This window comes from Macrotis lagotis, chromosome 8 (assembly GCF_037893015.1).
Source record: "Macrotis lagotis isolate mMagLag1 chromosome 8, bilby.v1.9.chrom.fasta, whole genome shotgun sequence".
NCBI classification, from domain to species: Eukaryota; Metazoa; Chordata; class Mammalia; order Peramelemorphia; family Peramelidae; genus Macrotis; species Macrotis lagotis.
The window spans coordinates 11,259,337-11,276,123 of NC_133665.1; the positions used below are offsets into that span (position 1 = coordinate 11,259,337).

A 16,787-nucleotide genomic window follows, 5' to 3' on the forward strand; every position below is an offset into this window, starting at 1 on the left:
AAAAAAAGGACAGAGAGGCAATGGCGGCATAGAGGAGTTGGATATCGAATCTGGCTTCTTGAGTTTGACTCTTAGCTTTTTCTGTTACTTATTATACAAACTAAAGCTTCTTGGAGTCTCAGTTTCTACATCTATAAGATGGAAGATAATAATACTTTAAATACCTACTCCAAATTGAATGTTAGGAGAAAAAAATCTACAAAGTTTAACCCTTAATTTTCATTGAACCTCTAATCTCATAAATGTTGATACTCCCTTCAAAAGAGCAGATTCTAATTCATCCTTGCCCTGTTATCTTAAGAGAATTCTGTCCAGGTTTTCTCACTGATCCTTTCTAAGAAGGACAGCCAATGTGCTGGGAGCTTTTGTCCACATCTCCTGTCATCACATGGGTACTAATGAATCACATAAATGATTATCTCTTACTCTTGAAATATGGCTACTTCCTCTCTATTTCCCTGGTCATATTTTTCTTTTATGTTTTTGTACAATTCTATGTTGATTATATACTGCAGCTATTATATACTCCTACATGCCACTCTACTGGGTGACCTTCAGCTTTAAAGCTTTGATAACTGTGGCATTCTATGAGTCACATAGACAAACTGGAAGAATCTCAATGTTTAAAATGTAGCTTTGTTTTGGGCAAAACTTGGGGTTATTAAAAGCACTTTAAAATTTTCCAAAAGCATGCCTGTCCTCTCTCTTCTTCCTCAGTTCGACACCCAATTCATAATCCCTCTACAGTGTCTAAGATAAATGTACTGATGAACAATTAATATAAATGATAGATACTACTTTGTGTCACAACTTAGGTATAGGCTTGTCTACTATATACTACTGGATTGTCTGTATCTACTTGAATTATCTTATGTACATAGTAAAACTGTATTCTTTTGAGTCATGGATCTCAATTAGACAGTTCCACAGTGTAAAGTGATTTGATTAAGTCCTTGTAATATTATTTGGAACAGTAGTACCTGTATGACTTATTCATATAAAGCAGTTAGTTATCATAGGGAATAGAGCACTTTTATCTGAAATCAGGAGAACCTGAGTTTAAATGTGACTTCATACATTTAATGGCTTTATGAGCCAGAGCAAATTAATTAAACTTTCTGTTTCTGTTTCTCCATATGTGTATATTGAGGGACAATAACGATGGAATCTACTACATAACATTTGGAAAAGTCTGTTTGTTCCTTCTCATGCTTTTAAATAGGATGCTCTATTTCTGAATAATTATTTTCATAAACATGTAGAGATGGAAAAGTAGATAGGGATTGGTAATTACTGATATTTTCTAGATCAAAGCATTGTGACTTACACTTTCCAAAATTCCCACTCCCACCCTTCTTTATCAGCAAGTTGAGTCTCATTGTTTGACTATCATATTCCCCTCCAGGGTCCTAGAACTTATAAATCACAGAAGAATGATTCTAAAAACTATTTATATTAATGTCCATATCTTTATGGTTTTCTAATATCATCTGCCAGTTCTAGCTAATATTTTCTCAATTATAAAGACCAACAATTAGTGACCTATTATTAATTTAAACAGTTGATTCCTCCTTGATATCAATTAACAAATCAATATCAACTTTTATTAAAGGATATTTATTCAGAAGGCATAGTGAGAACAGAGGAACAAACATTTTCCCAAATCAAGTCACATTTTCCCTTTTACCACTTAAGTACCTGGGGAGATTGGGCTCATACATAAAGCAGTTGAAACCAACATTTTTGCCAACTTCACTTCTAGATACAGCAAATGATGATGGTCACTCCTTCACTTGTAGGGTACATCTGAGATACAGGGATGATTCAATGCTTGTCTGAGACAAGCAAGTCATTCTTCAAGGCTATCTTCTCTTTGACTCATTGCATGACATAAGGTGATTTTCTGACTTTTCAAGATTCCCTAAGACTCTGTACCAAGTGAAACAAGTCACAAATAGAAGGCAACTCCATCCTAGGCTTATGCTTATCTCTATACCATGTACATGTAGGTTAGCCTACAGTGGGGGAAAGCCTCCCAATCTCATTCCAGATTCTTCAAAGTTCAGAAAGTTGTTTTTATATTTCATTGACTGTAGGAGGGAAGGAGAGTCACATTTCTCCTTTGTACTGTTTTGTAGGTACACTCAATTTCATTTCTGTGGTTATTTTAAAATGTTTTTCTTCATCAAGAAATCATAGAATGCCTACACAGACTCTGAAGTGGAATGCAAGGCTCTTTATTACATATAACCATAATTAGCTCCTCAAGCATCCTTTGGGTTGGCATCAGATATAGCAGACTTCTTAATGAATTGAACATCTGTTGACAAGTCCCTGTTTCAAAAACATTATTATTATCCTTTGTTTTTACATTCCCTACATTTACCAAAGTATTCCTACTCTCCATTTTTCACAAAGCCATCCCTTATAACAAATATAAAAAGTTAAAAAATGTTCAGCAAATCTAACCAGTATGTTGAATTAGTCTGATATTGTATTCAATATTTCACACCCCTAGTCTCCCACCTCTGCAAAGGAAGGAGAAGGAGACATCACATCATCTCTTTTTTTTTGAGATAAATCTTGAAGGTTATAATTTCTTAACATTTGGTGCTTTTTTTGTTTCCACTTTCATTGTTGTTGTTATTATGAATATTATTCTCTTGATTGCCCTTAATTTAGTTGTATCAGTTTATATAAGTTTCTCCAAATTTTTAAGGATTTGTCAATGTTTATTCATTGTTACTTATAGTAGAACAATATTCTATTATATGCTCATACCTCTCTTTGTTTAGTTATTTCTCTCTAAGAAATACATAACTATTTTGTATTCAGCTTTTGGCTACCACAATAAGCTCTGCTTTGAATATTTTATTATCTGTGAATTTTTGCCTTCTGTCATTAACCTCTAAGGAGATTATGACTGATAATGAACTCTATGGATCAAAAGGTAGAGTGAAACCATCCTCTTTAAATAATGATAAATTTCTTTCCAGAACTGTAAGAACAATTGGAAGTTCCACCTTAGCATCGACAATAGCCTTCTTGTGCTATCTTACTAACTTGTTAGGTAATCAGTTAGAAGAATTTCTCTTCTTATGTGTTACTGGAAGAATTCTTTTATATAGTTCCTACTTGTTTGCAATCCTTGCTTCCTAGACACTATCTTCTCATCCTTTTGTCCTTACAAAAGAATTTTGTTATATATAAAGTACCAATGGCTAAATTAAAATTTGTAGTTGATCAAAAGGTTGCATTATTTTAGCACTCTCCACTTTTTCACCTTTTGTCTCCTTTCATCTGCTCTAGTTTCCTTTCTTGCCTTCTTTCCTTTCTTCACAACTATTTCTCAGAAAAGTGCAAAGGACTGAGTCCTTACATATTTTTCTCTGCTTTATGGGCTACTAGGACTATATCATTCATAACCTAGTAGCTAGATTACTAATGATGTACCTTTCTGAATTTAGCTGACCTGGTTCTTGGAAAGCAAACTGAAGTTGTATGAATTCTTTCCAATTTCGCAGAACCAGCACACAATTATACTCAGTTGGTTTTAAATTTTGAAAAACCAGGGTTATTTCCATCTCATAATATTGCATTACACTAAAACTTTTTGGAACATTTCAATGTTTTTGCTGTAAAATAAAATGGTACTCTGTGCTAATGCTTGGGAATAAAATAGACAAAAACAAACACCTTACTGTTAATGCACTTGCAATCTAATTGGGGGATTCAACATGCAAAAAGAGTTAGCAATGTAGAAACACTAGGGCTACCTAACATGGGTGCTTCTTATGGAAGGAGTTGATATCAAGCAAAGCAAAAATTGCAGAGTGGAATGAGTCAAAACATTCAGCTTCTGTCTCCTATAAAGGATGGCTCTTTAGTCCCCAAATCAGAAGAGGTGGTGGTGTCAATGAAGGCTTGAATTAGCAACATGCTGATAATATTAGACGTGAAGTGTCTAACCTAAGAAGGTCATCTTGTTCTGTGCAGTTGAATTCAGACAGGGTTGCAGATCACATATCATAAACAAATAGTAAAGTACATCTAGATTCACCTTCCTCTGTTCTTAATTTTAAAGTTCTAGTTCATTTTTGAATAGTTTAAACATTAAAGCTTTTAAACTTTCTACAGGTAGCTTCATTGTGTGGAGTCTCCATTCTAATTCTACTTCTGTGTGGGTTTCTTTATAGTGGAAAAAACTCCTTTTATTTTCCATATAACTTTTCTCTGTTAGATGGGCTGCTCCACAGGAAAGGTTATTATTCGATTCCTTATGCACACTCAAATAGGAAGTTATTTGAAAAACTCTATGATTATATCCTAATAATGAACAACATTTTTTTGGCATCTGAGTTTACTAACTCATGATTTCTCTTTTCAAATCTTTAAGGCTCAAAATGTAATAAAATTTAATTTGAATGGGACTACTTAACATAATCTAAGATACTCAGAGATCTCAACCCTTTCTAAATTTGTTTCTTAAAGAGCTTATGTTAAGTTCTTACCTAAATACACATACATTTATATGTATATGTATGCATATTTCACACACACACACACACACACACACACACACACACACACACACATATATATATATATATATATATATATATATATATGTATTAAAAATTAAAAGACCTGGAGAAATTTTATGTGTTTTTTCACATATAACTATAACTTTGATCCAGAATATAACCTACAATCCTTCAAGGCTGATTACAATTCAGTTCAGTCATTTCTGTATGGGGGGAAATACTGTGTTAAATGATTTCATGAATGAGCAGCTATACTTGCAGATCATGAAGGTGGACCTCATTAGCCCTGAAAAAAAATAGAAAATGGCAACCAATATCTACTTAGTAATTGTTTATGATGGAATGATACCCTGCTACTTCAGCTTCCCCAACATAATCCTGACATGGTGAAGTACCAGATATGTTTATTTATTAGCAATGTTCATTTCCTGGCAGCTTGCGGTCTGTAAAAAGATACCACAAACTATGAGCAAAAGAGGCCAAAGTACAAGAAATGAAACTCCTTTGCACCAGGGCAGCCAAATTTTACTAGGACGTAACATGGCATTATTCATTAAGCAGAAGCTTCTTGCCTGCTTATAAGATTGGTTCTACATGTAACTAAAATTATAGACTATGAATTTATAAGAATATAAAATTTTGAGCTAGAAGAGACTTCAATGATTATCTAATCCAAAACTTTTTTGCCTTTTTGTTTTAAAATTTTAGCTTATTTATTTTGATATTGGTTGTTTTTATATAACATTCATTTCCAAATATATCCTTCCATCCCCTCCACATTTAAACAACTATACCATGTAACAAGGATTTTTAAAAAGAAAGAATAAAAATAATTTAGTAACTCAACCAAAAACATAACTTTTGTCTAACAAGGATCTGTTTACTTTATTATCTCGTGATCCAGCTTTTTAATTGAATTTTCTTCCTCTTGAGATTTTTTTTCCTTTTTTCTATTTCCTCTGTTGCTCATTTTATGACTTTTCTCTTTTTATGATGTCTCCCTCAGAGATTCTACCTCAAAGTTCCATGATGTAGAATTTACGTTTTTCTCAACTCAGTATGTGATCCAGTGATTTTTGTGGGGACAGAACTAACCTCAGATATATGTATGTACATTACATTTCCTTCAGAACTGCCCCAGCCTTACAAACATGATGTCACCCTGCCACAGTTTCCTCTGTTCTTTAGTTTTATGATTGAACTCTGCTGTAGTTAGCTTTGTCTTTATGTGTCTTCATATTCATCATCATCTCTTATAACCTAGTACTATTTCCTTACACTCATGGACCATGATATTTTGCTGTGAGAACTACTATAAACTTTTGGTATATCCTTATACACATTTCTGTCTGTATTTTACCTCTTTGGAATATATACCTAGAGGGATTTCCAGGATAAAGAGTATAGACATTTTAGTCACTATAAAAAGTATAATTCCAAATTTTAACCCATCCTGGTTAAATTAATCCTGGATGAATTCAGTCTCATCAACACTGTATAAGTATGTCTATCTTCCTAGATAGTCCCTTAGATGATGTTTATTTACATATTTTGCCATTTTTACTAAAAAATATATTGAGATGAAACCTCAGAGTTGTTTTGCTTTACAGGATCCATGAAATCTTCTTTATGCTTTCTATTAATGTAATTTTTTCTTCCTTTTATTACTTTTTTATCATTTATACATTTTTTACTGTTGCTCAGTTGTTGCAGTTGTGTCCATTTCTTTGTAGTACCATTTGGGATTTTCTTGGTAAAGATTTGCCACATCCTTCTCCAGTTTACTTTATAGATGAGAAAACTGAGGCAAAACAGGGTTGAATGATTTATCTAGGGTTACAGAGCTCATAAATGTCTAAGGCCAAATTTCAATTCACAAACTTAATTCCAAAACTGTGCCACCTAGCTGCCCATTTATTCATTTTACCCCTCCTAATACTTCAGATAAAGAAAATAAAACTGAGAGAAAAAAGTTTCATTCAAATTCACCCAGATAGTAAATGACAGGGGCAAGGTTTGAAACCATCTTCTGACAAGTCCAGTTCTTTTCTATATAAATAGTTCATATCCAAGTCTGAAATTTCACCGTGAATCTCTATTTTGGGTTTTAAATATTGTTCTTCCAAGGATAACTCTGTTTAAAATACAAAAATACCTGAAAACCATATATAGTTACAAAAATGATCTTATTATCTTGAAGTCCTGGGGGGAAGAAATAATTAACTGAAATTAACCTTTAATTAAATTTTATGGAAATCTTGACAAAGTACATAAATGGTTTTCTACAGTATCTCAGTATCTTAAAAAAATATTTCCCTCCTTCATTTTTTTTCTCTCTACTTTTATAAATTAGTTTTTCTTAATTTAGTTAATGCCATAACAATTGGCAAATAGACCTCCCTAGAGTATTTGGAGCTTGACTGCCATGAGAGTATAGGATTTGGAATCAGAAAATCTAAATTCAAAATCTTGGCTATTCTACTTGCCTATATGATCTTGGCAAACTACTTAAACTCTCTGTGTGGGCCTCAGTTTCCTAACTTGCTACATTCTGATTATAAACTGGGGGGATAGAACTAGATGACGTTTGTGGCCTTTTTTTGTTTTGCATATATGATTCTATAATCTCATGTATGGATTGATTTCTCAGATTATCTTCTGCTGCAATTGAATGCATTGTTAATTGGTGAGAGTGAAGGCAAAATCAGTGGGCACAAAATATCTAAGACAATTTTTGCTTCTTCTGAATTATTGCCCAGGACTATTCCTGACTCTATTGTTGCTCTTAAGTTGTTTCAGTCTTATAATCCATGATTCTTTATGAGTTCATTTGAGGTTTTCTTGACAAAGATTCATTTTCTAGCTCATTTTACAGATAAGGAAACTGAAGACAAGTCAGCTTGTTTAAGGATTATTTTAAGTTCAGTAAGATGAGTCTTCCTGACTCTGGGGCAGGCACGCTAATCACAGAGTCACCTAGTTTCCCCTAGAGTCATCAGTCCCTGACTCTAGGGTCTACTATTGCAGTGCTCTCAAACTATTCTCTAACATTTTCAGCATCTTATACATCACAAGGTTCCTATATAAATTCAAACATCTAAATAGCTCTGTTCAATGATCTTCTAATTATCAGTATGAACAGAGGCATAAAAATGAAGCAAAAGCTTCAATGAAATGAGAAGAAGGCCACCAGTGGTAAAGCATTTTGAGAGCTGGATATGGAATCAGGCTAATTTGGTCCTTAGTGCTTAGTATAATGTCTGATTAAAGATATTAAAGATTTTCCCCCCAATTGTACTTCCTTCACCCTCCCCACAGAAAACAATCTGTTAGTCTTTACTTTGTTCCCATTTTGTACCTTGATCCAAATTGGGTGCGATGAGAGAGAAATCATATCCTTAGAGAAGAGACAAGAATTCTAAGAGGTAACAAGATCAGACAATAAGATATCTGTTTTTTCCTAAATTAAAGGGAATAGTCCTTGAACTTTGTTCAAACTCCACAGCTCCTTAACTGGATACAGATGGCACTCTCCTTTGCAGACAGCCCAAAATTGCTCCCAATTGTTGCACTGATGGAATGAGCAAGTCCTTCAAGGTTGATCATCACTCCCATGTTGCTGTTAGGGTATACAGTGTTTTTCTGGTTCTGCTCATCTCACTCAGCATCAGTTTATGAAAATCACTCCAGGCTTCCCTGAAATCTGGTCCCTCCAGGTTTCTAATAGAACAATAATATTCCATGACATACATATACCACAGTTTGCTAAGCCATTCCCCAATTGAAGGACATTTACTTGATTTCCAATACTTTGCCACCACAAACAGGGCCGCTATAAATATTTTTGTACAAGTATTGTTTCTGCCCTTTTTGACCATCTCTTCAGGATATAGACCCAGTAGTGGTAAGGCTGGGTCAAAGGGTATGTAAATTTTTGTTGCCCTTTGGGTGTAGTTCAAAATAGCTCTCCAGAAGGGTTGGATGAGTTCACAGCTCCACCAACAGTGTAATAGTGTCCCAGATTTCCCACATCCCTTCCAAAAATGATCATTATCCTTTCTGGTCATATTGGCCAATCTGAGAGGTGTGAGGTGGTACCTCACAGAAGCTTTAATTTGCATTTCTCTAATAATTAATGATTTACAGCCATTTTTCATTTGGCTATGGACTGCTTTGATCTCCTCATCTGTAAATCGCCTTTGCATATCCTTTGACCATTTGTCAATTGGGGAATGGCTTTTTGTTTTAAAAATATGACTCAGTTCTCTATATATTTTAGAAATGAGTCCTTTGTCAGAATCATTATTTGTAAAGATTGTTTTCCAATTTACTACAGTTCTTTGGCTCTTGGTTACAGTGGTTTTATCTGGAAAAAGATTTTAATTTAATATAATCGAAATCTAATTGGTTTTTCGTGATGTTCTCCAATTCTTCCTTAGTCATAAGCTGCTCCCCTTTCCATAGATCTGAAAGGTAAACTAGTCCTTGATTTTCTAATTTGCTGATAGTATTGTTTTTAATGTCTAAGTCCTATAACTATTTGGAAAGGATGTTAGATGTTGGTCTAATCTAAGTTTCTTCCATACTAACTTCCAATTATCACAGCAGTTTTTATCAAAGAGGGAGTTTTTATCACAATGGCTGGACTCTTTGGGTTTACAAACAGCAGATTACTGTAATCACCTCTTGCTTTTCACCTAGTCTATTCCACTGGTGCACCACTCAATTTCTTAGCCAATACCAAACAATTTTGATGACTGATGCTTTATAATATAATTTTAGATCAGGGAGGGCTAAGCCACTTTCTTTTGCCCTTTTTTTCATTAAGTTCCTGGCAATTCTTGAATTTTTATTTCTCCATATGAATTTAATTACAATTTTTTCTAAATCATTAAAGTAATTTTTTGGAATTTTGATTAGTAGGGCACTAAACAGATAGTTTAGTTTTGGTAGAATTGTCATTTTTCTTATATTAGCACTACCTATCCATGAGCAGTTGATATTTGCCCAGTTATTTAAATCTGATTTAATTTGTGTGAGAAGTGCTTTATAAGTGTTTTCAAAAAGATTCTGAGTCTGTATTGGGAAATAGACTCCCAAGTATTTTATATTGTCTGAGGTTACTTTGAATGGGATGTCTCTTTCTAGCTCTTCCTCCTGTATCTTGCTAGACATATATAGAAAAGTTCAGGATTTATGAGGGTTTATTTTATAACCTGCAACTTTGCTAAAATTATTAATTGTTTCCAGTAGCTTTTTGGATGATTTCTTGGGATTCTGTAGGTCATGTCATCTGCAAAGAGTGAGAGTTTTGCCTCTTCCTTCCCAATTCTAATTCCTTCAATTTCTTTTTCTTCTCTAATTGCTGATGCTAACATTTCTAATACAATATTGAATAGTAGTGGTGACAATGGGCACCATTGCTTCACCCCTGATCTTATTGGGAATGCCTCTAGTGCCTCTCCATTGAACATAATGCTTGTTGATGGTTTCAGATAGATACTGCTAATTATTTTAAGGAATAGTCCATTTATTCCTACACTCTCTAGTGCTTTTAATAGGAATGGATGCTGTATTTTGTCAAAAGTTTTTCAGCCTCTATTGATATGATCATATGATTTCTGATAGATTTGTTGTTGATATGACTGAGTATACTAACAGTTTTCCTAATATCGAACCAACCCTGCAATCAGGATGAATCCTACTTGATCATAATATATTATCCTAGTGATAACTCCTTGTAATCATTTTGCTTAGATTTTATTGAAGATTTTTGCATCTATATTCATCAGGGAGATAGGTCTGTAATTTTCTTTCTTTGTTTTGACTCTTCTTGGTTTAGGTAACAGCACCATATTGGTTTCATAGAAAGAGTTAGGCAGAGTTACATCTTTCCTTATTTTTCCAAAGAGTTTATACAGAATTGGAACCAACTGTTCCTTGAATGTTTGGTAGAATTCACTTGTGAATCCATCAGGCCCTGGAGATTTTTTCTTGGGGAGTTCAATGATGGCTTGTTGAATTTCTTTTTCTGAGATAGGGTGGTTTAGGCATGTAATCTCTTCTCCATTTTACCTGGACAACTTATATTTTTGTAATTATTTATCCATTTCACTTAGATCACCAAATTTATTGGCATAGAGTTGGGCAAAATAATTTCTGATTATTAATTTAATTTCCTCCTCATTGGTCATGAGTTCACCTTTTAAATTTATGATACTAACAATTTGGTTTTCTTCTTTCTTTATTTAAATCAAATTGACCAGGGGTTTATCGATTTTATTGGTTTTTTTTCATAATACCACCTTTTGGCTTTATTTAGTAATTCAATGTTTTTTTGCTTTCAATTTTATTAATTTCTCTTTTAACTTTTAGAATTTCTAATCTGCTATTTAATTGGGAATTTTGATTTGTTCTTTCTCTGATTTTTTAGTTGAATGTTTAGTTCACTGATTTCTTCTTTCTCCAATTTATTCATGTAATCATTTAAAGCTATAATATATCCCCTGAGAGCCTCTTTGAGTGAATCCCATAGGTTTTGGTATATTGTTTCATTATTATCATTATCTAGGATAAAATGGTTAATTCTTTCTATAATTTGTTTTTTTTTGGTTCACTCATTCTTTAAAATGGGGTTATTCAGTTTCCAATTTGTTCTGGGTCTATATCTCCTTGGCCCAGTATTGCATATGACTTTTATTGCATTGTGATCTGAGAAAGATGTATTCACTATTTCTGCCTTTCTGCAGTTCATCATTATGTTTTTATGTCCTAGTACATGGTCAATTTTTATATAAGATCCATACACTGCAGAGAAAAAGTTATCTTCCTTTCTATCCCCATTAAGTTTCTTCCATAAGTCTAACATATCTAATTTTTCTAAAAATCTATTTACCTTCTTAACTTCTTTCTTGTTTATTTTATGATTCATTTTATTTAGATCAGAGTTTTGCTGTCTACATCCTCCTGCAGTTCTTTCAGCTTCTCCTCTAAGAATCTGGGTGCTATCCCACTGGCTGCAAATATATTCAGTATTGAAATGACTTTATTGTCTATGATAGTTTCCTTCCTTAGAGCTTTTAATGCTATCTATTTTCCTGCTGCTTTGTCTGAGATAAGGATTGCTACCCCTGCTTTTTTTACTTCAGGTGAAGTAAAATATATTTTGCTCCAACCTTTTACCTTTACTCTATATATATCTCTCTCTGTTTCAAATGAATTTCTTGTAAGCAGCTTCTTGTAGGATTCTGGTTTTTAATCCACTTTGCTATTTGCTTACGTTTTAAGGGAGAGTTCATCCCATTCACATTCAAGGTTATGATTAATAATTCTTTTTTTTTAATTTTTCAAGGCAATGGGGTTAAGTGGCTTGCCCAAGGCCATATGGCTAGGTAATTATTAAGTGTCTGAGGTCCGATTTGAGCCCAGGTACTCCTGACTCCAAGGCTGGTGCTCTATTCCCTGTGCCAACTAGCTGCCCCCTGATTACTAATTCTTTATTGCCCTCCATGCTATCTTCCCTCTGTGTGTATTTTCCCCCTCCCCCTCTTTATCCATATTCCCAAGTATTTTGTTTCTGAATACCACCCCTTTCAGTGTGTTTGCCCTCCTATATCACCCCTCCCCTTTCTTTGCCCTTTCTCTTTTTCACTTCATTTTGTTATTTCTGCTTTCCCCCCCACTCCCCTTCCCTTTCTCCACTCCCCCTCCCCTTTTCCCCTTTTAATACTTGAAAGGTTAGATGTTTTATAAGTTAACTGAGTATGTATGGGTTGACTTTAATGAAAGTCTGATGAGAAGAAGATTCAGGTGTTTCTCATCTGCTCCCTTCTTCCCCTCTATTAAAATAGGCAAGAACTCCTCCATTCAAGCAAAAGGAGAAGGCCTCAATCAAGGTCACAGACACTCCAGAGAAAGATATAGAAACAAATCTCTTAAGAGAAATCTGACTGACAAAACTCAGAAAGAGAAGCTAGAAGAAGAACATCTACCTCAAGGTTTGTCTTCAGGTATTGTGGATGAGCCCAGGTGCAGAAAGTAGACTCTGTTGGGAGGAAAGGATGTAGTAAGAGCCTGAGAGCAGTTCTGGCCTGATCAGCCACAGAAGCAGAGTCAACTGCGGAGCAGAGGCATTGGTTGTGGCACTGGACATCAAGGCTGCAGGGTAAGTTCCAGTGCAGGAGAACTGCAGACATCGATGTCTGGGCTCCTCTGGTCTGGAGGAACATAGAGTCCATACCTTCATTTCAGCCTAAGCCTCTTCCCATGACAAACACAATTATAGCTCACCTCCATCCCAGGCTCAGATGTGAGCAGCAGAGTTCCCTCAGCTGTAAATAAGGAGAGTTTGCCCTAGGGCAAAGTCCAACATTTTTCAAAGATAAAAGCATTCAACAGCTTTAACCACCCCCCCCAGGCCAAGGGGCCTCAAATCAAGGTCACCAACACTCCAGAGAAAGCAACCAATCTAGCCTACTGGCTGGCTCACTTGGAGTGACTAAACCCATTGATAAAGCCTCTAGGAATCTCAATACCAAACCTCTGTGAACCAACCCCTCACCAACCCAAGTTTTTGGGAAAATGAAGAAAGGTCAGGGAAAAGGAGGGTATAATGAAAAATTCCTAGAGGGAAAAGACCCTAATTCAGAGAGACCTAGAACCTCTGAGGATAATATAATCTAATCTTCAACACAGAAAGACTTCTTCAAAGAAATCAGGAAGGAGTTTAAAAATCAATCGGAAAATTTGGGAGAGAAAATTAACATCCTGCTACAAGAAAACAAATAGTTGGAAAATACAATTGGACAAATGCAAAAAGAATATAATTCACTCAAAACCTCCACTGTTCAAATGGAAAACACTTTCAAAAATAGAATCGACCAATTGGAAAAATGAGTTGCAAAAGGTAAATGAAGAAAATTCTTCTCTATAAAAAAGAATGGAATCTGTGGAAACTGACTTCATAAGACAGCAAGAGTCTATTAAACAAAACCAAAAAGAAGAAAAAATAGAAGAAAATGTAAACTGCCTCATCAACAAAACCACTGACCTTGAGAAACAGATTGAGAAGGGACAACTTGAGAATTAAAGTTTTCCTGAAAACACTGAAGAGAAAAAAAGCCTGGAATTAATATTGCAGGATTTAGTGATGAAAAAATGCCCTGATATCATGGAACAGAGGGCAAAATAGTTTTTGACAGAATACATCTATCCCCTCCAGAAAGAGATCCTAAAATGAAAACCCCAAGAAATGTTGTGGTCAAATTCCTGAACCATAAGATAAAAGAGAAAATATTACAAGCAGTCAGAAAAAAAAAAAACAATTTTGGTACCAAGGAACCACAGTAAGGATTATGCATTTCTTGGCTGCATCAGCAGGATTGAAGGGCGTGGAATGAGATATTCTGAAGAGGAAGGGAGCTTGGTATGCAGCCAAGAATCCACTATCCAGAAAAACTGAGCCTTTTCTTCCAGGAAAAAATATGAACATTTAACAAAATGGGAGAATTCCAATATTTCCTGATGAAATGATCTGAGCTAAATAGAAAATTTGGACATCAAAACAGGAGGCTCAAAAGTCCCATTAAAATGTTAAAAAAAAAGAGGGGGGAGCTTAAAGGAAACAAAAACCCTGCTATCCAATAACATGAAACTGGCTATATCTCCACCTGGGAGAACGATTCTAATAACTCTCAATAATTGTAACTCTATTAGAGAGAATATACTTAGACAGAAGTGATGGACACTCATGACTTTTGTGACTCAGATAGAATGATTTAAAAACAATACGTCATCGATGGCTAGGTGGCATGGTAGATAGAGCACCTGTCCTGGAGTCAGGAGTAGTTGAGTTCAAATCTGGCTTCAGACACTTAATAATTTCCAAGCTGTGTTGCCTTGGGTGAGTCACTTAACCCCATTGCCTTGCCAAAAAACCCATTAAAAAGCCCCCAATACCTCATTAAAAAGGGGGAGACAGTAAGGAGACCAGGAGGATGGAGGAGATAGAATCTCACTGAATCTCATTACATTAAGAGGTACAAAAGACCTATTGTAGTAGAAGGGAAGAAAGGAGGAGGTGAGAACCATCTGATTCTTCCTCTCATCAGACTTGACTTTAAGTTAACGTACACACATTCAGTTAATATAAGAAACTTATGTTACCTTTCAAGCATTAAAAGGCAAAAAAAGGTAGGGTGGATGCAGAAGGGGAGAAAAAAGGGTAACTAACAGAAAGAAGTGTAGAAACAAGGGGGAAAAGGAAAGGGGAAATAGAGGGGAGGGGTTTGATATAGGAGGGCAAACACAGTAAAGGTGGCAGTATTCAGAAACAAAATACTGGGGAATATGGATAAAATGAAAAAGGGAAAAATATAAAGGGAAAATAGCATGGAGGGCAATAATGAGTTAACAATTATAACTTTGAATGTAAATGGGATGAACTCTCCCTTAAAAGTAAGTGAATAGCAGAGCGGATTAAAAACCAGAATCCTGCAATTTGCCACTTACAAGAAACTCATTTGAAGAAGTAAGATACATATAGAGTAAAATATATTTTGCTTCAGCTGAAGTGAAAAAAATATCAATAGTTTTCCTTATCTTAGACAAAGCAGCTGCAAAAATAGATAGAATTAGAGATAAGGCAGGAAACTATATCCTCCTGAAAGGTACATATGTATGTACCCAATAGTATAGCATCCAAATTATTAGAGGAGAAGTTGAAGGAGCTACAGGAAGACATAGAAAGCAAAACTCTGCTAGTTGGAGACCTCAGACACCCACTCTTAGATTTAGATAAATCTAATTATAAAATAAACAAGAAGGAAGTTAAGGAGGTAAGTATATTGTTAGAAAACCTAGATTTATGGAGGAAATTGAATGGAGATAGAAAGGAAGTACATGGCACTTACACAAAAATTGACCATGTACTAGGGCATAAAAACCTAATGATCAATTGCAGAAAGGCAGAAATAGTGAATACATCTTTCTCATATCAAAATGAAATTAAAATCATATGCAATATTGGGCAAGGGAGATATAGACCCCAAACTAATTGGAAACTAAATAACTTCCTATTAAAGAATGAGTGAATCAAACAACGAGTTATAGAACAAAAATAATTATTTCATCCTAGATAATGACAATAATGAAACAACATACCAAAACCTATGGGATTCACTCAAGGCAGCTTTCAGGGGATATATTATATCTTTAAAAGCTTACATGAATAAATTGGAGAAAGAGGAAATCAATGAACTAAGCATGCAACTAAAAAATTAGAGAAAGAACAAACTAAAAACCCTCAATTAGATACCAAATTGGAAATTCTAAAATTTAAATGAGAAATTCAAAAATTGAAAGCAAAGAAAACTATTGAACTAATAAATAAAACCAAGAGTTGGTTTTATGAAGATACCAATAAAATTGATAAACCTCTGGTCAATTAGATTTAAAAAAAAGAAAGAAGAAAACCAAATTGCTAGTATCATAAATGAAAAACATGAACTCACCACCAATGAGGCAGAAATTAAAGTAATAATTTGGAATTATTTTGCCCAACTCTATGCCAAAAAATTTGACAATATAAGTGAAATAGACAAATATTTACAAAAATATAAGTTGCCCAGGTTAAATGAAGAGGAAATTAGATACCTAAACAACCGTACCTCAGAACAAGTAATTCAACAAACTATTATTGAATTCTCTATAAAAAATCTCCAGGGCCAGATGAATTCACAAGTGAATACTATCAAACATTTAAGGAACAATTGGTTCCAATTATATATAAACTCTTTGGAAAAATAAGTGAAGACAGAATTCTGCCTAACTCTTTCTACAACATCAATATGGTGCTGATCCCTAAACTAGGAAGAATTAAAACTGAGATAGAAAATTATAGACCTATCTCCCTGATGAATATAGATGCAAAAATCTTAAATAAAATCTTAGCAAAATAATTACAACAAGTTATCACTAGTATAATACACTGTGACCAAGTAGGATTTTTCCCAGGAATGTAGGGTTAGTTCAATATGATGAAAACTGTTAGTATAATTAATTATATTAATAACAAAACTGATTAGAAATCATAGGATTATATCAATAGATACTGAAAAAGCTTTTGACAAAATACAGCCCAATCATTCCAAAAAAGAGTAGAGAATGTAGGGAAAAAATGGATTGTTCATTAGAATAAAAAGTAGTATCTAACCAAAACCAACAACAAACATTATATGCAACAGG

General features: G+C 34.3%; 1 long non-coding RNA gene across 3 annotated transcripts in view; it reads left to right on the forward strand.

Annotated features, from left to right (window-relative positions):
- Positions 1–16,787, forward strand: part of LOC141495244 (uncharacterized) — a 170,417-nt gene that overhangs the window by 139,963 nt on the left and 13,667 nt on the right. Inside the window, exon 1 of one of the 3 annotated variants that reach the window (XR_012470705.1) lies at positions 12,338–12,708. The exons of the other annotated variants lie outside the window; for them this stretch is intronic. This is a non-coding gene — a long non-coding RNA (uncharacterized LOC141495244). Of the gene's footprint in view, positions 1–12,337; positions 12,709–16,787 lie in introns of those variants that run through there. 3 annotated transcript variants of the gene reach the window in all.